General features: G+C 42.0%; 1 pseudogene; it reads left to right on the plus strand.

Moving 5' to 3' along the window:
- On the plus strand, window positions 1-781 carry LOC139530982 (mitochondrial fission regulator 1-like; annotated as a pseudogene).
- The last annotated feature ends 5,138 nt before the right edge of the window (window positions 782-5,919 follow it).

The raw sequence follows: 5,919 nt of genomic DNA on the forward strand, positions 1-5,919 counted from the left end.
TCTGACAAGTTCAATAACTTGCCTGTCACTACTCTGCTCTGTTTGCACCGCTCAAGCTCAAACCCCTTGACACCTGACCCCCTCTCCCCCGACGACACCAGCATGAGCTTTTCAATGGCGCCCTTCAAGATGGCGCCCTACCAGCCCGCCGCCTCTGCCTCCTTCATCATCAGCGACGTGGTGAGGAGGATGAGGAGGACGTGGTGTCCATTGTATCGGAGCTGATGCCAGACCCCCTGCCACTTGCGAACATGTCACCCTTTGACCTGGACCGTCCCAGCATGGACTTCCGGGAGGCGGAGGAGGACATGGTGTTGCTGTCCAAGTCCACCAGCTTCGCCGACGTCATGGACATCCTGAAGGACATGAACCGCATGAAGATGAGCAAGGACAGGTAGGTTTAAAGGGCGAGTCAGGACACTGAGGAAAATGCCTCCCTCTCCATTAGTACACACACACACACTGTCTAAATATCATGTTAGCAGAAGGTGTGTGATAATGCATTGGCAGCTGACTGCCATCCTGTTTTCCACAGGTAAAAAATCTGCGAGAGGAAACAATTATTAGGTAATACGTTTCAGATTATGTCTTTGTACCAGACCATGCTTTTAATGTGTGTGTCCATGCAGGTATAACAGAGGCTGCACCTCCCTAATGGGGGGAGTCAGAAACTGCCTCGCTGATCTCAGAGGCCCTGAGGAAGAACTTTACCCTGAAGGATAAAGACATTGTGGGGATGAAGAAGGCTCTGTAGTCCTCAACCTCCACCCAACTCCACCTCCCCACGTAAGTCAGGCCACATAGAAAGTAGTCCATGTCGACAAACATTCATACACAATACGGCTCGCAAGATTAGACAGAAACATAAATAAACATTTATCTATCAAGCTTTACTTTTAAAATGTCAATTGCCAGTGGACACTCCTATGTGTGTTGCATGCCAGGATTTTACTCTTGGTCTACAGAGGATTGTGTTTCATTGTTTCCGTGTCTCTTTCTTCTGTTGCCAGGCCTGTGCCTAAGGACCCAGTCCCCATGGAGACCCGGATGCACCTCATCAACCATGGCAATGGCTAAACAACACGTCTGGAAAAACAAGCAACCACCTCCCAGCAGGCCAAGTCGGTCTGAACCAAACCAAATTGAAACCATACCCCAATGTCCAGGCACGACATCTCCTGTTATTCAATCAACACTCCCCGTACGCTCACTATCTGGGCCCACACACCTCCCCAAACGGAGGATTCCTTATCCCATTGGTTCAAAAGCAATGTCAAAGCAACTTCATTTTGTGGGTGCTGTACAACTTCCACTTCAGATTTCACCTACTTTGATGTCTCTTGCTCACCATCAGACTGACTACAAGTGCTGCCTAGTAACTTTTTTCTCTTCTGTATAGTGCCTGTCCTGGTACCATGAGAGAAACCATTCCCCCTTTTTTTCCCGACAAGCTTCAACAGAAGAGTTGTGGATGAACGCATTTGTTGGAGTGGGATAGTTTTATTTTTTTATCTTTTCATTTCTGTATAGTCCTTGAAGTTGTATGTACAAATAAGACTGCAGAAAGTAACAGAGTACTGCAATACCTACACAATTCTTTGTTCATTTACAGCAAAACATCTGTTCAAGTTTGTTAGTCATGGTCAATGTGTACAGCATAAGTTTGCGAATAAACAATCTTCCACATAGCTCCTAACCTACTCATAACCCCATTGTACCAGTACGAGAAAATGTTATCGCTATCCTTAGGGTAATAACTCTCAGAATTTAGCTTGATTGATGGACGCTGTGCAACATGATACAGAGAAATAAATCCCAATTTGAAATCGGTCGACAGCCATGACTAAATAATAATGATGTGTGTGGTCTTTGAACTTGTCTGATACAAGGACAGCTTGGAAGACTTGTAAATCTACTATAAAATTAGAATTTAAGTGTTCTCCTTCCTTGTGTGCTGTTGTGCTATATCTGCCTGTTAAGACACCAGCGATAAACTGCCATTTTTTAAATTACAGAATCTGTGGCTCTTAGGTGTAGGAGACCATGTGCATGTGTGCTGTCACAATATACTAAATATATGAGTATAAGTGTCACTTGTGTGGCTTTTGAAAATAAATTATCCTGTGCATGCCTTACTACAAAACCTATTGCCTCTATCAATATGACAGTTTTTCGTTTTATTCATTGGTTAGTGTGCTTTTTTATTTTTATCAACCCATCCCCATTTGTCTTTACACTGTTTTGGCTTTTTCCTCCATTTACAGCCTCTGTAGCCCCATAAACTTGTATGCATCCGCCACACTTTTGATGACATTTGCATAAATCAAGTGACTGACTGCTTCAGGAGCCAATCAGGTGTAATTTCTTAATCTTTGTCACGAAACCCCTACCCCTTCACAGAAGAAATCCTGCTCTCCACTTATTTTAAGCTCTTATATCAGGACAGTAATTCTATTACTGTACTCTTTGAGATGTTTGAATAGCAACTTGTGTCTAGGAAGGGGAACTCTAGTTTAGTTTGCAGTGAAAAGTATGTGGACACCTGCTCATCGATCATCTCATTCCAGAATCATGGGCATTAATATGGAGTTTGTCCCCACTTTGCTGCTATAACAGCCTCCACTCTTCTGGGAAGGCTTTCCACTAGATGTTGGAATATTGCTGCGGGGACATGCTTCCATTCACCCACGAGCATTAGTGAGGTCGGGCACTGATGTGGGCGATTAGACCTGGCTCAGTCGGCATTCCAATTCATCCCAAAGGTGTTCGATGGGGTTGAGGTTGAAGTTCTTCCACACCAATCTCAACAAACCATTTCTGTATGGACCTCGCTTTGTGCACAGGGGCAATATCATGCTAAGGGTACTAGTCCAAACCATGAAAATCATATTCTTATCCACCAAACTTTACAGTTGGCACTATGCATTCGGGCAGCTAGTGTTCTCCTGGCATCTGCCAAACCCAGATTCCTTCATCGGACTGCCAGATGGTGAAACGTGATTCATCACTCCAGAGAACGCGTTTCCACTGCTCCAGAGTCCACCACTCTTGCTGACGCTTGGCATTGCGCATGGTAATCTTAGGCTTGTGCTTGGCTGCTTGGCCATGAAAACCCATTTTAATGAAGCTCAACGTTATTGTGCTGACGTTGCTTCCAGAGGAAGTTTGGAACTTGGTAGTGAGTGTTGCAACTGAGGGTTCAGGTGATTTGTAGACGCTACGCGCTTCAGTACTCGGCGGTCACGTTCTGTGAACTTGTGTGGCCTACCACTTTGAGGCAGAGCCGTTGTTGCTCCTAGACGTTTCCACTTCACAATAACAGAACTTACAGTTGACTGGCGAAGCTCTAGCAGGGCCAGAATTTTATTAACTGACTTTCTCAAAAGGTGTCATCCTATGACGGTGGCACGTTGAAAGTCACTGGGCTCTTCAGTAAGGCCAATGTTTGTCTATGGAGATTGCATGGCTGTGTGCTCAATTTTATACACCTGTCAGCAACGGGTGTGGCTGAAATAGCCAAATCCACTCATTTGAAGGGGTGTCCACATACTTTTGTGTATATTGTATATATATCAGGTGAATAAGGATTGGCCCAGCTCTGTTACTGTCTGAGTTATTTTCAGTGTCTGGCTCACCAAATAGGCATTTTTTTGTGTGCAAGATCGAGACAACAAAGCAAAGCTTTGAGCAGAGCATTTCACAAAGAAGTATGTTTAAGAATTATTTATTTTTAAGGTTTGGCATTGCTCATATCTAGTCAAGAGTTTATGGGAACGAAATCAGTGCAGTTATCACTATTCTTGGTGCACCACATTCTCATTGATAAAAAGGGATCTTTATTGACATTTCAGTCACCAGCTTTGTGTTTTGTATTCTACTTTGTCACCATTTTTGTTTTGGCTATCTAGTGACCATGCCATCTAATGGTCTCTGATTAAATACCTGCCATGTGTCTGTATTCTGCCAAATGGAAGAAAGAGCTGTGTTTGTTTGTTTTGTGTTTAACCTTAAATAAAGATGGGCTGACGTTTTAAACTCCAGACTCATTCTTTATCATTCCTGCTTGATAATAGACCATTCTTTAAAAAGTCTTACTGACTTTCACAATGTTGTAATATAAATCCTTACAAGTTGTCATTGCTGTAAATAGTGTCAACAGTTGATGGTATGATTGGCTATATTTTGATTGTAAACACAAAACAGTCCAAAATTACCACCATTAGGTAGTTGTGCATTCCCATATAGTGACACTAGATCACCACTGGGTTGCAGTGTAGATTCACTATTGACTGAATTGTTATACTGTGTCAAGAATTAAATCATTAAATTGATTTACATTTTTTGCATATGTAACCAAGTGGTAGAGCACATTCTTTGTATTATAATGTACAACCCCTTTCTCCTCTTGGGTGTGTAGGCATTTTATATTGTTATACATAATGCTTCATTTCAAAATAGTGACAGTAGTACCATTCTATAAAAACATCCTCCAGACTTATTCTGAAATGGCAGGGCCCCAAGCAAAAATGTATCCTGTGGTTTCTGTTCACGCTACAGTAGCACACTAGAGGAGAAGCACAAAAAAGATATAAAAATAAATCATTAGCCAGTGTCATTTGCTCAGATCTTGTTGCCCTTTTGTTAAGATGGGGTCACCTGCCCTGGCCCTATCCACCATCATACCTTCAGTTATTTCAAAATCTTTAAAAGCTCCTCTCTCTCCTTCATTCTCTTGGGAGGCTAATAAATTTGAAGATTCTAGTTAACCTCATTTTCTTTCTTTCTACTCTCTTTCTCGAAGGCCCAAGATGATCCAGGCCAGTCTGTTTTTCCATGTGAGTCCTTGGCATACTTTGTCTCTCACTTCCACCAAGAGCTTCCTGCCTATTTTAGATGCTGGGAGATGTCTGTGGAGAGTTCATCAAATAGAGCTCAGTGTAACGACGTGGCATTGTTAACTGTTAATATAGACCTTAGGGTGACATTGAGACTGTTTTGTAATCCAAGATATACGTAAAGCTCCTCAAAACAGGTTACTGTGCTTCTAAGAGCAAATAAAGGGACCATGACATGAGAAGCCCCATGAGAGATTGTGTCTGCAATAGTAAACTTATTTTCTTTCCCTTGGTCTAAGTAACATTTCCACAGTAAGTGGATGCAATAATGTGACATGGAGTTTTGGTCCTTTTGAATTCTCCCTTACAAATGCCTGCCACAACTTGTCCTGTAAAGGGTTAATTCGATATTGCTCAAGATCAAATACTTGGATGCATAATCTGTATTTTTGCTATATTATCCTCTCAGATAATCCGTGTTCAGGTCCTGAACATCTTAATTTGACTCATGTCTCTCAGCCTCATCCATATATAACAATTTTGTCAAAATGACTGTAGATCCCACTTCTGACACCATGTTATATATGGGATCCAAAGTAACTTTGGCAAAAATGTTTAGGTAACCGCAGGCTTTGATAAATAATTAGAGTTCCTACACTCCCTTTGCCATTTCAACTAGGCTGCTAGCTACCGCAAAGGGTAGTGGTTTCATGAATAGAGTGCTCCTATCTGTCATATGGGCTTGACCAACAGGGTTTTTCAACTTTTCATCAATTCCTCTTTTGTTTGCCGGAAACTCTTTATAAACAGACAAGTCATTAAGCACAGAAACTTTCCCAATGCTCTTAAAGTTCTCTTCACTTCCCAGACATTGTCATCACCATTTATAACTTTTCCATTTGTTCCAGTCACAGACTAGGATTGTTAGTATTGCTGTTTAGTTGTCAGTCTTCAAAGTGACCCAGGAACAAGACACTTCGTCAGCAAAGTGATTAAGTTTTTAATATTTCTGACAAATCTGTCAGGCACTGCACTCATAGAAAAACAAGATCCAAAAGGGTTCTTCAGCTGTCCCCATAAGAGA

Source organism: Salvelinus alpinus, chromosome 9, assembly GCF_045679555.1.
Source record: "Salvelinus alpinus chromosome 9, SLU_Salpinus.1, whole genome shotgun sequence".
In the NCBI taxonomy this organism is placed as follows: Eukaryota; Metazoa; Chordata; class Actinopteri; order Salmoniformes; family Salmonidae; genus Salvelinus; species Salvelinus alpinus.